The 18137-nt window shown below is 46.6% G+C and overlaps 1 long non-coding RNA gene across 2 annotated transcripts in view; it reads left to right on the forward strand.

Moving 5' to 3' along the window:
- Positions 1–16949, forward strand: part of LOC147655479 (uncharacterized) — a 58307-nt gene extending 41358 nt beyond the window's left edge. The window contains exons 4-6 of one of the 2 annotated variants that reach the window (XR_015287256.1): positions 3616–3923; positions 12419–13947; positions 15181–16949. This is a non-coding gene — a long non-coding RNA (uncharacterized LOC147655479). Of the gene's footprint in view, positions 1–3615; positions 5309–12418; positions 13948–15180 lie in introns of those variants that run through there. The other variant, XR_015287253.1, reaches the window with a different exon arrangement.
- The last annotated feature ends 1188 nt before the right edge of the window (positions 16950–18137 follow it).

Genomic DNA, 18137 nt, shown 5'->3' on the forward strand with positions numbered 1-18137 from the left:
TCCCTTGCCTGCACAGACAGAGAAAGAAACAGCAACGAGAGGTGTTCTGGGCCAGCACAAGCCACACAGTACTGAGCTGTATTGGGAAGGTGGCACCCACTGGCTCCTTGGTATGACACCAGGGCTGGCAGAGACATCCCTGTGCCCCTGGTCACCCATCAGCACAGCAGCCCTTCTGTGGGGCACTACTCAGCATCTACAGCAGCACCAGGACTCCCATACTCAGTATAATGAGATCTCAAACCACAATTATTTCTCTCTCCACATGATGTCTGCAATACACATGGTTCAAGCAGCAAGCTGTTTGTTGGAGATGTACAAATGACACTCATTGCTGCTGCTCTTCCCTGAGGCTGGACACCTAAACTGCCATTACTGTCACTGATATGAAAAGCTCTTAATTACCTACAGGTATGTGCCATTTACAAAGTAGAGGCAACAGAAAAGAAGCACATTTAGATGCCTCAATTAACTCGAAGAATTATGAAGCCGTGCCTGTAACTGAAATATAGTTTTGCCTTCTGTAAACCATTTGACATAAGAATGATGAGTATAAGAATTAGATGTAGGAATACATCTAAATATTTATACTATGTTCATTACACCAGTATCTGAGCACATGTTTATGTTGTAACCTCCACTTTTACATCCGCTAATTTTGCTTTGCCGTGTAACCCTGGGTTAGCCATTGCTCAGTGCCACAGTGCCCTTCAACAGGGACTGACTTGGCTCTAGGATGAGCTTTCTCTGAGCAATGCATTTCCATGCTCTTGGTGCAAGGCTTCAAAACCAGGACAAAGGGTTGAACGGGCTCCTGACCTGAACCAGACTGACAACCCCTATATTGTATAGCCCCGACAACCCGAACCTCCTCACGTCGTATTTCAAAGTCCTCTGACACAGGGCAAGGAAATGCTGTGGCTGGGATCCAGTAGCTGCTGTCATCAAAATGCTGACAGAAACAGAGGTTAAGGGTACTAAATATTTCACTATTAACAAAGCAAATCTAAAGTGGTTTTTTTGAAGGCTGGAGAGGGGGGGACTCTGCCAGCAATGATACTGAAATACACACAAAGCTCTGAAAATAACTTTGAATAAGGTTTTAGAAGTCTTCTAATTTGATGAAATAAATGTGCATTTTGATCAAATGTTTTGCTCTATCTTTAATGCTTGTTCTCATTTAAAATATTAACCAGTAAAATGAAGAAAATTAATTTTTGGGGAACAAAGTCAACATACTTGATTTTGAAAAGTTCAGAACAGGGCTTCTTGTTCCTTGCCATTTTGCTCCTAAAATATATTTGCTAATAAATTGTTATCCACAATTATCCATCTAATTCTACAATTATTATAGTAAAAAGCAGTGTTAACAATTGTACACTCTCTCACACATAGGAGTTTACCTTTATTTTTTTGCCCATGTAACAGAATTGCAAGTGCTGCAGGCAGAAGTTTTGACCAAAGGGCCACTTGAAGTTTTTGTATTAGCAAGCTAAATGGTTGGACAGGGTATTCCTAATTTTTTATACTAGACACCATGACACTTTTCCCTTGCCACATTCCAGAAGACCTCTTGCAGTCAGCATCTTCAAGGAGGTGGTCCCAGCAGAGGATTTCCCCCACCATCCTCAATTCTACATTTCCAGCCCATCTTCTTCTACCACTCCAGGCAACAGACACAGTGTCATCACAGTCTCAGTGACTGACATCTCCCTCAATGAAGCCCAGTCATTTAGCACTGTCACTTTGTTTCTACTAAGCTGTTTTGCCAGCTAGGTGACTGCCATTCTTTCCCCTCCACAGACACACAGTTTCACCAGTCAGTGCCTTAAGCCTGGCACTGGACAGTAGCAGCTCCCTTGCCATCCTCCTTGAAATATGAGTTTTGCTTTGCAAGGGACAATTCTGTTTAGCCAGGAGGGTGAAGAGCAGGAATGCCATCCTGCTCTCTGCAGCCATATCCCCAGGGGAGTGGGTAGGAGATGTTGGCCACTGCTGGGAGTGGAGCCTGGGAGAGCCAGTTTGGGTGGCACAGGGATTTGCCCCCTTGACACAGGCTGGCAGGTGGCTGCTGGGGAGCCCATGCTCCTTGCTCAGGGTGTTTACACTGCAGAGACATCTCTCATCTCCATCTCTGTATCTCACAACTATTTTGATTACTGGGATTCAACCCCAGACTGTTTCATCCTATTCCTGTTTCATCCACCTGCTCTTATCTCCTGCTGTTCTTGAGAAATTACTGCCAAATTATGCTGCGCTCTTATTTTTCCTCCCCATCATTAATTTCTTTTCTAGGGTGGAGAGCTTCCCATATCACCCTCCACCCACTTACACACATGCATGCACACACATACACACACTTTATAGAAAGTGTTTACTTATGCGGGGGCAATAGTTTAAAAGGTAAATGAAATAGAGGACGCAGCCTGGATTGGCTTAGCAACACAAACAGTGCCAGCAGGTAAAGGGCCCAGGCCTGTTCTTTCCCACCTCAGAATTGTTTTAAAATGACACCCTTTCATAATTAATTGTACAGCACCTGATTAGTCACTATTGACAGACCTAGAGCCAATTGACTTTTTTTTTCTTCTTTTTTTATTTTTTTTTTTTCATCTGGCTGGGGAGAAAAAATGAAGTGCCTGTAGCCCCACACACAATATACCTCCTGGTGATTACATCAGGCAGCTGAGCAATTAGAGCTGGTAGGATCACCTCAGGAGCTGGAGGCTACAGTACCAGGATCACAGCCCAGCCTTAGCCTTTAATATGAAAATGAAGAAGGGAAGCAACAAATCCAATAAACCCTAGAAGTCAAACAAAGCCAACTGGGAGCTCTGAACTGAAGGAAGAAATGGGGCTGACAAAGATGAGCGCTTCTGCTGCTGCTCTGGTGTCTCTCCTGCACGAGGAGGGTTAAACTAGTCAGGAGGCAGCACCTAAGTGAGAAGGCAACCCCAGTGGCAGAAAACATGTGGGGTTCATCAGCAATGGAGTTGGGTCACAAGGGGTAGGTTTGTACCCCTTTCCACTTCCAGATATGTGTGAGTGCTTTGCAAAGCAAATGAGTTTGCTGCAGGACAGGACAAGGACACATCATACCAGGGGAAGGTACAGCCAGCCCATGCTCACCTTGATCTAAAACACCATTATCTTGCTGGAAACCTTGAAAGAGTAAAGGCAGTCCCCACCACCAGGAATGCATCTGAGGTCCTCCATCTCCAGATCTCCAGCAGCCTGCTCCCAGACACGCTGCTTCCGTGCACCCCAGTCAGCCTGGTATCAGCTCAACCCAGCTATTGTACAACCCAATAAAGCCGAGTCCTGCCCCTGTGCAAACACTACTCTCAAAGAGGAGGATCTGTACAAGACCTCAGCCAACTTCAGAGTACTTCTGAGTGAGGTATTAAGCCAGTATCAGTGCCTACACAGGCGTTTGCTCCAGTGTGAGTTAATCAGTTTAAACCCATACCTTTGGGTAAATACTTGTGTGCAGGCAGACAATGACTTGGGATTTGACCAAAGCTCAGTGAATACAATGTGAATGAATGTGTGCTCTGAATAAATAAATAATTAAACACACACCTAATTAAGGCTCCTCTGTGGCCATTCTTGCAGATGAGGCACTGTATGCAGGAAACCTCTGGGTCAGCTCTGAAGCAGATTACATGAATTTATCAAAGGATCTCCTCTTCTGGAAGCTGATGGGTTCATCAGGAATATTTTGCTCTGAAAAACTCTATTGCATGGAAAGGCCTCAACATAGCCTGTATTTAAACTTCTTAGACACAGGTCACTTTATATCCTAGATGTAGTGACTTCCAACTTGGACCCCAAAGCACAAGAGGCTGCAGAGCAGAAATTCCACACCTGACTGACAAGAACCACTTGAGTGCAAGAGGAGTTCAAGCCACCTTGGGTCCAAGGTGAGAACCCCTGCTAAACATGCCTAGCCCTGGACAGGGTTAGTAGCATGGTCCAAATGTACTCAGAGTTATTTTCTCAGTTTAAATCAGTATAAAATGCAGGATAAGATCAGTAGAAAATCCCAGAGTTAAATTAGAACCAAGACACAGCTGTTTAGAGTTCCAGTTTAGGGTTCAGTTTTCTTTGGAAGAATGTCAATACTGCACCAATTGATGCCCCTAGACCCCACAGACGAGCTCTAGGATCAGGAATATATCACAGAATTTCAGATTCAAGTAGTTTGGAAAAGACTTCTGAGATCATAGAGTCCAACCTTTGGCTAAACACCATTTTGTCAACTAGACCATGGCACTAAGTTCCACATCCAGCCCTTTCCTGAACACTCTAGGGACAATGACTCCACCACCTCCCTGGGCAGCCCATTTCAATGCTTAACAACCCTTTCTGTGAGGAAATTCACCCTCATGTCCAACTCGAACCTCCCCAGGTGCAGCTCGAGGCCATGTCCTCTTGTCCTGCCATTTGTTGCCTGGAAGAAGGGATCGATCCCTGGCTGGCTACAGCCTCCTTTCAGGTGGTTGTAGAGAGTGATAAGGTCACCCCTGAGCCTCCTTTTCTCAAGACCAAACAACCTCAGCTTAAGCTGCTTCTCATGGGATTTACCCTCCAGACCGTTCCCCAGCTCTGTTGCCCTTCTCTGGACATGCTCCAGTCCCCCAGTGTCCTTCCTGAACTGAGGGGCCCAGAACTGGACACAGTATTCAAGGTGCAGCCTCACCAGTGCCAAGTACAGGGGGACAATCACTGCCCTGGTCCTGCTGGCCACACTATTGATGATACAGGTCAGGATGCCATTGGCCTTCTTGGCCACCTGGGCACAGCTGGTTCATGTTCAGCTGGCTGCCAACCAGCACCCCCTGGTCCTTTTCAACTGGGCTGCTTTTCAGACACTGTTGTTGAAAAGTTGCACGCAGTGTTGAGGGAGAGATGAGAAGGGCTGACACTGGGGCAGAGGGTGAACATGATATCTGTTTCAGGCAGAGTTTGATGTCACCTGAAAGGTGACTCCAGTTACAAATGTCTCAGGCAATGCTGAGAGAGGAAGATCTGAATGCCACTGTCAGAGGAGGAAGCAACCAAGAGATCAGGTCTTCCAGGAATGATGCCTGCTCTTCCAGCTCACACTGAGCACATATGGAGGAAGGGCATTAGGAAGGCACTGAGGATGGGAATGCTGGGCCCAGTGACTCAGAACACTGGCATGGGATAGTGGAAACTCTGGTCCCATCGCTCACCTCTACATCCAACTTCCCATGTGGACTTCAAATGAGCTCTTGCCTCTATGCTTTGGTATCTACTTAGACAATAAACATCCTAGAGGTCATGATGATGTCTTCTTCTGTGTGTGTGTGTGTGTGTGTGTGTGTGTGTGTGTGTGTGTGTGACAGCAAAACTAACAGATGCCCAGATCCCAAGGTACCACAGCAACATGAATGATCCTGACAAAGGGAGGAGCAAGAGACCATGGAGTCCTGCTTCCCCGGGACACCGGCAGCTGAAATCCATTATAGACAACACTGAAATAAGTGCTGGTAGTTTTTTGTTACTGGAGGACGAGTGTCTGGGGGTGGGAGAGCGGTGCAATCAGGCTGAGTGCTCCAGGCCAGGTGCTGAGGAAATGCTGTCAAACATGGATGGTCTGAGCATGGGGGATACCTTTCAAAATTTTGTGGAAGTCCCGCCCTGATCATTAGGGAAGACCTACCAGTAAGTTTGTACTTCCTAATGTTATTTATCCCTGACATTATCATCCTTGATCTGGCTGTATTTTTCCAGCTCTGGAGTGGCTTTTCTCCACAGGTTTGAAGTTATACATATGTAAGAGAGGTGTGTCTGTACCTTTATCAGCAGATATACATTGGCCATAGGGCTATCTAAGGAATATTCCATGTTCAACAGCTTACAGACTTGAATTATTGTTCTTTCTCATTAATAGTGGTTAGGAATGATAATTTATATTCTGCAGATTATTTTATCATTACAAAATTTTGTGCCATTTTGATGCCAAAATATTAACCTGAGTTGCTTCTTAATTTTAAATTACAAAATGGATATTCAGGAGAGCTTTGTTGGGATAATTCCAGGAAACTTCTCTTTGCCAAAGATGATGATTCATTAGTTGAATCAACTACTTAGAGAAAAATGTTGAAACAACAGATTTTAATTTCATCCTCTACATGTAATGCAGAAGACTTAGTGACTTTTTTCAATATATTTGGTGCTATCAGAAATGGAATTATTTTTGCATGAAATGTTTAGAAATTTCAAAAGGAATAACTGTTCCTCTCAGGCTTCAATATATCCTGCACTTACACCAAGCATCACTGTTGCTAGTTTGCATATTTTTTATTTTCTTTGTACTTTGCCTGTGGGCACTAGTCAAGAGGCAGAGCCCAGAGGAAGACAATTTAAAAGACTCAGTAATTCATGAATAAACTGTTCCTGTCTAGGAAAAACTATAAATTTTGCCACAATTGTCCAGCTCAGGATGCTTAACAGTACTCCCACAGCATATTGTTTTTCCAGAGGACCATTAATTCCTGCTAACTTTTGCTTGTTTGTCAGTAGATATTTGACTGTTTGTTCAGACTGTGGAATGATAGTCTGAAGGTACCTACACACAGGGATCATTTGCTCTTTACTATTTGCAGTGTCATCTTCTATTGTCTTCACAAAGTTGAGTAAAGCTAAAAAGACTGCACCACGGTACTGGGGCAACGTGCCACAAATTGTCTCTGATAAGAGTTTTATCAGATAAGCAGCATGTTGATCTAAGAACCTGTCACAGAGAGAAAATTTGCTAGATAGCTCATTTCCAAGGAAAACGTGATCTGTTTGAAAATTTCCTTCCAGCAGCAGTCAACACCCAGTGTTTAAAGAAAAAAAAGATTGTAAAAATAAACCCATAATGTACCTGCAGAATTGTGCATTCTTGTTACAGAGAGATCTCTGCCTCTGCCTCTACTGCTCTTGTAGGATGAGAAGGGTGTAATCAGGTCTCACCAAATCTCAGGGAAGACAGGGCTGGTGGACTACGGCTCTTGTTCTGGGGTCAACACTTCCAAAAGCACCAAAAAAAGTGGAGAATGTGCAGGAAAATACCGATCAGAGGCAGCATCTCTCAGTCAGTGTCCAACTTTTTAAAAGAAGGCTGTATTGGCTTGCTGGCAGTACAAATTCATTCAGAAGGAAACTGTGTCACATAGCAAACCCCACTTACTTTTGGTACAGAAAGACACAATATAAAGAAGAAAAATTTGGAGCCAAATTTAAAAAAAAAACCAACAAAACAACCAAAAGAACTCCAAAAAGAAACAAAACAAAAATTGATGTGAGAACTTACAACTACATTCTTCCCAATGAAGCATGAGCAGAATGCCAGCAAGCTGCTAGGCTCATCAGGGGGACAAAATGCAGGGAGGAACTGTGTGGCCAGTGCTGTGTGGGAGACCCACAGAGCTGCGCTCTGGCCCTTTCAAACGTTCACAAATAACCCTGGAAGGACTAAAACCACTAACACTTGTGTTTAACTGCTGATGTCAGTAGCCACCTGTTACACAATTTTTCCTAGTTTTCGTCTTTCACAATCATTTCTATTCCTGTAGGAAAATGTTTGGAACCTCAAAAGCATCTTTATCCACTTAATTCAGTACACATATAATTTTTCACAGAGCAGACCACCCCCAACCTAAAGCTAATGCCTTGGCTTTCCCAGATTGTTGTGCTCCCAGATGCTAAACACTAATCACCAAGGAGGGAGGCATGTGTGACCACCAGGAATAGATCTTTTACATCCCACGTTATGTCATGACAAACGACTTGCCATTAATGAATTTCATCAGGACTAGCGAGGTGGGGGATGCAGGTGTGGTTTTCAGAAATCCCAGTGGCAGCTGTTGGAGGTGCAGCAGCCACAGAGACACCAGGAGTGTGTGCAATGAGAAGTGACTGTCCAAACCACGGAGATGTGAAGAGATGCAAGAGATAGAGGTGCCTGAGGTCAGCTTATGCTGGTATTGCTTGAAAAAATCCAGGCTGTACAAAAGGCTTGATGATTCAGGGTACTTTTTCTGCCTTTTCTGCTGTCATTTTTTAATGCCTCTGCATCCATAACATGCCTTATCCTTTGATTTTCCACAGTTCTTTCAGTCCATAGCTCCCCTTCCCACCCCATGCCCATTATTTCTCTCTCCACTGCTGACAGAGTAAACCTCAAGCAGAGGCAGCACTGGTGGGATCATTGCAAATCAGCCGTCGACAAAGTCGTTCTGGTGCTGCATTTCCTGAGGGTGGTGCTGTCAGTAGCACCATCCACGACACCACGCTCTCATGGATGGATGGATGGATGGATGGATGGATGGATGGATGGATGGATGGATGGATGTCCTGCAGCTTCTCAGCCCAAGAGGCAGCGGCAGCAGCTTCCCGCTGCGTTTGCACAGAGCTGCTTATTGCTTCAGTTCCTTCACCTTCCCTTGCCAAGAAACATCCTCCCTAGCCAGACACCCCATATTATGACTAAGGCAGAAGGCCACAGGTTTAGTCAGTTTGTGTACAGTTTGCAATTATTCAGCTGTTTTAATGAGAAGAAAGACCTTGAGGCTCGTGATGTCAGAGATAAGAAAGTGTGGAAAGCAGCAGATGTGTGACCTTGCCGCTCTCCTATTGCTTTCTCCTTTGTTGTGTGTGCTTCAGCTCTTCAAGGTTTTAATGCCAGAAAGGGGTGAGGGGAAGGTGAGATGCAGGTTTCACAGTAACTCAAACCTCTGGTTTGTGGAGCAACCCCAGGCTTTTAATACAAGGCACTAGTGACAACCAAAACCCAGCAGCTGCTTGAGAGCTGGGGTCTTGTAGGCTGTAGCCTTTTTCAGCACTTGGAGATTTATTCTCCTTGGTAAGTTGAGATAGAAGTTCTTAGCATCCAGTATTCTCCTGGACAGAGAAGTTTTCCAAAAGAAAAAGACCAGTTAATGAACACTGGGAGTCTTTTTCATACAGAACACCATCTCCAAACACGTGACCAGGGCTGAGCGAAACGTTTCAGTTTGACGTGCGTTTGTGCCCTTTGGCCCAGCAGTGAGCTGCATTGCAAGAGCTGGAGCCAGCAAACAGGCAGAGATGCCTAAACCAAACCTCAATGGCCCCAGAGGCACCTGAGTTCAAAGGCTGGGTGCTAAACTTCTCTGCCCAGGTGTCCTCAGACATCTGGGATGTACACGGCTTCTTAAAACATGGTCAAGCAGAGTGGCAAAACGCCTAAAGCCCACAGGTGTCTGTGCCAGGGTGTCCTCCCAGCTGTCTTGCCAGCAGCATCTTCTCTTCTGAGCACTGGGGTGGTGCTGTGCCTTCAACTAAGCCAGGAAAACACAGCTTCGATACAAAACTGGTTGGATAATGCAGCTGCTGGTGGTTGTTGTCAAAAGGGGGAGAGACATGGAAGGGTGGGTACAGGAGGGTTGTAGCCAGCTCTGCCTGGCATCATCTGTCAGAGCACAAGGGAACACAGACTGTGATGGCAACCCTGACAGAGAGGATAAGAATTTTAAATCTTTAAAAATAGGAAAAAGAGGGGAAAGAGACCCTGCTTTGACAATTTAGAGAAAGCATGTGACAAAACTCAGTAGAGCAGAGTGCAAGGAACTACGATCAGGCAGAAATGACCAGGAGGAAATGGCTGGTTAAGAAGCAATTCTGTGGAAAATACTCTAAATCACACGGTTACCAAAACCAAAAACCAAAACCAATAAAGCAAATGTCATGCTGGAAAGAATAACAAGCAGTATTGCCCATACAAAGAAATGGCCCTTTTGTTCAGTGCAGATGTGGTATGCTACTGCTCTTATTGGATGGCCAGTTTTGTGCAGTGAGTTTCAGGAAAGATGCTGGTCTTTTGGAGAGAATCCAGGAACACCAGAGGCCTGGGAAATGTGACCTGCAGGGGAGAGCTGAAAGAACTGGATGGCTTAGGTAAAAAACAGACAGCTGAGGGGGATGCAGTAATAATCCTCAGCTACATAAAACAGCTCAGAAGTGAAAAAGGGAAAAAAAGTCTGCTCCCTTGTTCTTAGTTAACAGGGAGAAAAACCTTTCTAATGGTAAGGGAGACCCTTAAGAATGATATAAAAACACTTTTCACAACACAGTGCATGTATAGTTGGTCTCTTCTTGGGCAGACACGCTTTTGGAGACACTTTCCAATCCCTCCCATTTCTGGGCTCCAGGCATAGGATCCCTCACCTGCAGGCAGGCAGTCATCCATACATATCCAGCACCAAATAAACATCCTCACCACCAGCCTTGAGGCACAGTTCCCTTTGAAATTATTCCACTTGGCACAGAAGGATGATGGAGCCATTTGTCTGGAGTTGGAGATCACCAGCCCATGCAGGTGTGGTCAGAGAGGTGTGGATTGAAAGAGGCTGTCACAGCTGAGGGTCCGCGACTGGCCAGCCAGCTCTTCCCTGGGGTGTTGATAGGAAAGATAGGCCTATTTGAAGAGTATTTAGAGCACCTGTGTTACCCCCAAAAATACTTCCTGAGGGAATCTCTCTCCCCTCCTCAGCTATAGAGGTAGCTAAGATGATCAGGAGGCTAGATAAGCAAACTCGGTGCATTGGCTTATATGACCTCACTCTTCCCCAAAACATCCTACGTGTAAAAAGTGGTATTTTTGCATACATTTCAGAGGACATTGAATCACACTGTTGTCATTTCTCTAAGATCCAGATACTTGAACTGTGAGAAGGAAACTAGATATTAAAAATATTAGCTGGACATGATATTTATTTTTCAAATTAAAAACCCACAGTACAGTTCTTTATTGATTGAAGCTGGAAGTCAACCCAGCAGGCCATTCCCACTTGCAAATACTTTGCCTGACACGTCAGGGAACAACAGCTCCAGGCAAGCTGTGCCAGCCACAGCCCTGAGACAAACAGTGCCTGCTCCCAGAGCTCACCCTGTGCCTGTGAGGGGGCCAACACCTTGCCCTGAGCCATGGCACTGCCAAAAGGACAAAGCAGAAGAAAAGCAGCAGCCCTAAGGCTATGATATTGGGAGCTGTGCCTGTGCCCATCATTGCTGCTACATTCTCAAGAAAACTTTTTGGGACAAAGTGCTGTGTCCACATCACCTGCAGAAACACTGTGGCCAGAAAATACCCCTATTCCAGCAATACAATGGCTTTCTTCCACTTAACTCCCATAGCTTTCCCAGCAACCCTTCCCATTATACCTGTGAGCGTATTTTAGAGGTGAGGGATGCACGGCAGGGCGCAGGGTGGGTTGGGAGCAGCCCCACGGCCGCTCTGCCGCGTCCCACGGAGAAGGGCCAGCAGGATGGCCCCTGCTCGTGGCCCCCCAGCACACCATTGTAATCCTTATCAGGCTGATGCACATTTCTCACTCAAGGTGGCAAAACGCCCAGGACTGCCAGGCTGCCAAGCTTTCCGCTAAAAATACCCCTCAGACACATTTCAGACTGGGCTCATTAGAGAAAAGAAAGAGCGAGCGTACTCTGGTTGCGGTGGAAATGACGTGGAATGAGGCAGGGGAGGAGAGAAAGGGAAGGGGAGACAGGGAGAATGAGGTGGCACGAAGGCTGGAGCGCTGCCCAAGGAAAGTTCAAGCCAGGCTGAGCCTCAAGGAGGTATTGGTTGTCCCTGGGGGTGCTGAATGATGTCACTGGTGTTCCATCCTGCTGTAGAAAATGTTTGTCCTTGTCGTGCTTCCTACGTGTGATGCCACCAGCATGGCAGGAAAAGAGGCAGCACCCACTGGGATGTCCCCCAGCAGTGCTGAGAACAGGCAGGGACCTGGATAAGGGAGAGAGGGACCAGGGTGAGAGGACAGGAGGGAGCCCAAGAGACCAAAGGGAGTCTAGACAGCCAGGATGAAGGTAGTCTGGTGTGGAAAAGGAGGGAAAGAGAAGAAATAAGTTAGGAGAGCAGTGGATGCAGAGCTTGGGAAAGGACTAAAAACCATGAGTGGGTGATGCTGGGTGGGTGGCAGGAGAACAGGAGAGGAAAAGATAAAAAAGAAAAAGTGTTTACAAGGAACAAAGGGATGGTAAAACACTCTTGGCATGAATGTCCTCTGGCCTCATTCTCAGACAAATGGGATGCCACTAGCTTGAAGATCCTTGGTCAGATCCTTATTTTAGAAGCCCAGCACAGTGACAAGAGGTTCATTGACTTTCCTGGCCTTCAACAAAGCTAACTTTCATTAAATATAACTGATTGTCTTTTATCAATATTGCAAATGGAAGGAACAGTTGAGGGGGGAGCAGTTAGGAAGGGAGTTAGGTTTTTGAGAGTCAGGACTGACTAATACATTTTGCTTTTCTTCTTATTTTTAATATTTGCCTCTGTGTTTAAACTGTATGAGAACTGACAAACCTTCACTAACACAGCCTGTACTTCTCTCTGACCTTGCAGATAACCATGAACCAAAACATGCAGCTCCCTATTTGCTGTTCCTGGTGGTGCTTTACAGGCTTGTGCTAAATTTAAAGAGGAGGAGGATCTGACTGAAAGCTTGTCCGAAGATTTCTTTCATGGGGAATGATTGGAGATGCGGGAGGATTGGGATCACTGTGTGCCTCCTGTGGCAGGGAACAAAAGTGCAAGAGATACAGAAATATCCAAAGGACCCAACCTTACTGCCAGGAGTTAATCCAACCAGAGACTGGAGCCTGCATGCACTTTTATCGGTATTTGTATGTCCATATGGCCATAGCAAACATAATCCCAGGGGTTTGTGGTGCTGGTCACAGTCCCCGTGCTTCAGGTCCTGCCACACTCACCCAGGAGGTTTGTGTGACACAAAGGACCTGAGGGACAAGGATCCTCTCCGTGGCCAGGGTTTCTCCTGCCCCACCAGCCTGGGGAGACCCTGCACAGGGGTAAGGACACAAGGCAGCAGCTGGGTCCACAAGGACCACGTGTGGCTCCTGGGAGGCTCAGTGCCAGCCAGGATGGCATTCCTGGAGCACGGGCATGCACGCTCCCACGCTGGGCCAGCCTCAGTGCCAGGACATCGCACTGACTCACTGTAGCTGCTGAATGGAATTTTCTTTGTAATTTTATTTTTTTTTTCAAGATGTTTTTCTCTTCCAGTTCTGTCCCTTCCGGCCTGGTATGTTCCACACTTGTGATATGTCAGAGGAAGCAGATGTTGCTCTGACCACAGAAATTGCCACAGTGTTTAAGTTTATTAGTCTCTTAAGCAAAAGACTGTAGGCATCTTTCACAAGCTGCATATGCCAGCCTGGGAGCTGCAGATGACACCAGGCAAAAGCCACCCCTCAGGAGGATCAGTGTGTCTGAAGAATGACCTTACAACAGGAGACATCAGATCAGCTTGAAATTACCTGCTTATCGAGTTAGTGCTGCAGGAAAAAAAAAAGTAAAGAAGAAGAAAGAAAAAACCATCAAAACCCAAACAAAGAAAACCAATTTACCAGAAACACACAGAACAATATAAAAGTCATAAAGATCAGAATATTCACTGATCAAGTAAAAGGGGCTATAAAATTCAGTGGGTGACTCGGAGCCCCGAAGAGCCCACCCTGAGCAGGAAACCTGGTTTAATTACATTTTGTTCCAGCACCCATCTCCCTGTGCCTCCTCTCCCTGCCACTACCTGTCTTGTCTAACAGGACTGCAAGTTTCTCAGGCCAGGGACTGTTCCTCACTTGGGTTTTGCATATTCCCAGGACACTTCAGTTGTCTGGTTGTTTCCCCACTCCAAGTGGTGGCAGCAGGAGCAGCAGCAGCAACCAAAGTCTTTGTACCTCATCAGAGCCCAGGCTGTTGAGTCTTTTCCAATTGTATTGTACTGTTTGACTTTGGAAAAGAGGAGAAACACATGGCTTACAAGGATATTGGAGATTCTCCCATGTTCCCATTGCATATTGCAGTCAAGCAAAATTAACCTTTTCATGGGAGATGAAGATTTAGTGCAGGTAGGGTTATAGTGAGTGTGGTGCATGCGGCAAGTGGAAATAGAGAAGGAACAATTCAATTCACAAACAGAGGAAACTGCTGCAGGTCACCCACTACAAAAAAAAAAAAAAAGAAAAAAAAAAGAAAGTGGGCCAGGTTCAGGGAGCTACCTGAGCTGGAAAAAAAAAGACAAAACAGCCTGTGCAATACATGAAAGAAGAAAACCCAAATCAGTTTAAAGGATTAGATAGCCACATCCTTCTAGGTGCATAGCCAGTTGGTAGTGGCTGGTAAGTACCACTTACCATGGCAGAGACAGAAGTCACTTCATCTTCTCACAAAATATTTAAATGAAGACAATGTTTTCCAGCATGTGAGGGACTAAGGTGTGGAGGACATAGCAAGGGAAATGGCTGTGGATGAGCTGCACATGGGAGAGGAGCATTTAATGTTCCATGCTTGTGTTGCAAAGGGCCTGTTATCCATTTATATTTCCTGAAAGAGCATTCAGCCTTAAAATAGTGTAGGAAGCACCGATTAAGGCAAATGCCCATACTCCTGCAGTGCAAGGAAATGGGCTGTCAGCAGTTAGAGTACCTCCACTGGGTTTTCTCCCGAAGTTTGTTGTGTTAAACCATCCAGCTAAAATCCTAAACTTCCTAAACTTCCAGCTAAAATCCTAAAAGCACGCTGGGTGTGTTCCCACCTTCCCTTCCTGCCTGAGCGTGCCTGGGTGTGTGGTTGCCAGCTGGGTGCTGCAGCATAGGGAAAGGATATCAGCAGGTGGCCCGGGATCCCAAGGTGCTGCTGTAATGCATCAAGTATCCGGCAAAATATCTGAATTCATTGCCAGCACTTTCAGGAATAAGAAACATGAGGATATGGCTCTAAAAAGCCTCATAGGTCTTTCCTGTCTCTAGCCACGTGTGGATGTGCTGGGATGTAGTACCTGACAGAGCCTGAATGAATGCCTGGTTTTATTTTTGCTGGAATCCAGGCTGGAGCAATGACTCCAGCCACCTCAGGTGGCAGACAGGGAAACAGCAATATTGGCAGAGTTTGACCAAAACTGTGGCACAGCTCTTGAAATACACAGATATTTCCTCCTCTCCTTGCCAGCCCTGGCTCCAAAGTCAACTGCCATGTAAAGCTGAAGAAGCTCCAGGTCTATTGCGAGTAGAGGTGGGGAATTCTTGTCCAGAATTAACCGGTTAATAATAATCCTTCCATTTCTCCTAACTCCTGTGTTCCAGGACACTTGAATTAACAATTCACCAAGCATGTTCACTTTGAATGACTGCATTGAAATCGGCACAAACTCAAACAGAAGCCCTATAAAAAGGCAAGGCTTTATCGTGTGCCCGGTGGTGGCAGCAAGGAGGCCTGTGGGAAGGAAACAATACCCGTCTGAGTGCAGCGAGGTTTATCTGCCTGCCATCAGAACAGGCCAGTCATGTTTTTCCGTCCGTTCCCCATGGAAGCCAGCTCCGGTGTACGGTACCAGCCTGAGCAAAAGCCCGCGGCTGGCTCCTTCTGTTTGTGGGGCTTGCTGACATAAGGTGGAGTTGAGGTTATTGTGGTGTGGGACGTTTCCTGCCCTGGCCGCTGATAACCGCAAATCCCAGCAGCCTCACAGGCTCCCTTTGTCTGCCAGCCCCAGACCTGAGCTATGTATAGCCCATGCCTGCCCAGCCCGGGGCAGACGCGCTCGCATCCCTGCGCCCAGGGATGCTCTGCCGCACGCTGATGGCTTCCCCGCCACCCGGCTATGCTGAAAACCTTCCAACACAGGGCCCAGCTGAACTTTTTACCCCCAGCAGAAAAGGAGGAGGTTGGGGATGGGTCTGTGTGGGGCAGTCTCAGCCACCGAGCTCACATTCTTTCACACCAGAAGTAAAAGGATTAAATTGACTGCTAAAATCTGGCGTCATTTATACCAGCTGAGGTGTAAATGAAGACCTTGCCACAAAAACAGCATTAAGTTCACTTTGTGCTGTCCATCTTGGTGCCAGTGTGGATGGTGAAGGGTGACACCTCCATGTCAGTGTGTGTCCCCTGCCCCAGAAGTCAGTGTGGTCGTGCCAGCCGATGCATGTGAAGGCATGACTCTGTGTGTGGCTCTCAAGAGCAGAAAAGAAGTGCAAGGGATGTGTTTTCATAAAGAGGTGATACAAGAGTAGGTGTGGACAGTCAGTCAGGAGAAGGATGAAGTGTGGGATGCAGGAGAGGGGAGCACCAGCTTCCAGGATGTGGGCAGCACAGAGCTGTGTAAAGAGAGAAGGGCCACTGGGAAAACGACGGAGCAGCAAAGGGGTAATGCACAGCACAAGGCAAAAACAAAGGGTGTGGAGCCCAAAAGAGTTTTCCTGAGTCGAGGGCTCTCTTCCAGCCTGCCTGCTGCAGGATCACCCCAGGGACCAAGCCGTGCCTAGTGCCAAATGCAAGTTGCAGTAGGGAAGTGTAGTTACATCTCTCTAAATAAATAAAATCCTCCAGGGATGTCCCCTGGTCTCAAAGCCTGCTAGCCCAGTGCAGTTCACAGCCACGTGGCCAGTTCTCATACCTCTAAAAACAGACTTGTCACAACTAATGTGCTCAGTAGTCACAGTTGCTGCAAACACCTGAAACATTCAAATCACAGAATCACAGAATTTCTAGGGTTGGCCACACTCAATGTACCTCGGGATACCAGTGGTCCTCCTGGGCACAAGGCACTGCTAGCTCATGGGCAACTTGTCATCCACTGAGACTCCCAGGTCCTTCTCTACAGAGCTGCTCTCCAGTAGGTCAGCCCCCAGCCTGTGCTGGTGCTTGGGGATATTCCTCCCAAGATGCAGGACCCAACACTTACCCTTGTTGAACCCCATTTGGTTTCTTTCCACCCAACTCTCCAGCCTATCAAGGTCCCACTGAATGGCAGCACTGCCCCTAGTTTTATATCATCAGAAACCTGGCTGAAGTCTATCCCTTCATCCAGGTAAATAATAACAAACAAGTAATAAACAAGTTGAGTAAGACTGGTTCTTGACTCCTGGGGAATGTTGCTGACTACAGGCCTCCAATTTCAGCTCCACTGATCAAAATCCTCTGGGCTCTGCCATTCAGACAGTTCTTGATCAACCTCCCTGTCTATTCATCTAACCCACATTTCCTGAGTTTACCTAGGAGGATGTTGTGGGACACAGTGTCAAAAGCCTTGCTGAAGTTGTTGAGGTAGACAACATCTACTGTTCTCCTATCATTGTCCCACCCTGTCACACCATCACACATGGGATGACCAATCCTCAGACTGACCAAGCATGATTTCCCCTTCATAATTCCATGCTGATTACTCCTGATTAACTTCTTTACTTCTACATGCTTGGTGATGACCTCCAGAATGATCTGTTCTGTCACCTTTCCAGGGATGGGTGTGAGGCTGACTGTCCGGTAGTTTAATGAATTCTCCTTCTTCTCCTTTTTGAAGATAGGAATAACATTGGATTTTCTCTAATCACTGGATGCCTCCCATGGTTTTCCAAAGATCATGGAGAGTGGCTTAGCAAAAAAATCTTTGGAGGGGTGGTAACTGGCATGGGCCAAGCTCATGCAGGTACTTGTGCTAACCATTCAGTGACACAGAACAGCTACATCCTGGCCTAATTCAATTTATTGACATAGGTGTGGCCAATGACATGGAATCCTCTTTCCTTTTTTTGATTCTTTGTATGTGGGTGACAGCCCAGTCTGGAGGCTCCCTGAGCTGCCCTTTACTGATGCTTTCTATGTCCAGAGCCACCAGCCAAAGCACACAGACCATCACTCCCACTCACGCAGGCTCTGCTGCCCTGATCCATCATTGTAGCAGCCATAGGAGACAAGGTGCTGGAAAGTTCAGCTTAGTCTGGTAAAGTGCTTTGGTGCAAGGCAGAGGGTCAGAGACCCTCCCACCAGCTGGGCACTGGAACCATGCCATGGGAGGAACTGGGCTCAGAGGGGCAGCACACACCCTTGAAGAATGGCAACCTCCTGGTTTCAGGGCTAGCACTGACACTTGGCAGGGAGGTGTTAAAAAGCAGCAGTGTTTTACCTGGACTCACATGAGGCCTCAGCAGGCTGTGGCCTGTGGCTAAACTGTGCTGCTGGAACAAATGGCAGTCTCCCTGCCTCACCCCAGGGGACTTGCGAGGTGTCCCTGGTGACATCTGTTATCCCAGAATGGAGAATTTCT

This window comes from Cyanistes caeruleus, chromosome 1 (genome assembly GCF_971803275.1).
Source record: "Cyanistes caeruleus chromosome 1, bCyaCae1.hap1.1, whole genome shotgun sequence".
Classification (NCBI taxonomy): Eukaryota; Metazoa; Chordata; class Aves; order Passeriformes; family Paridae; genus Cyanistes; species Cyanistes caeruleus.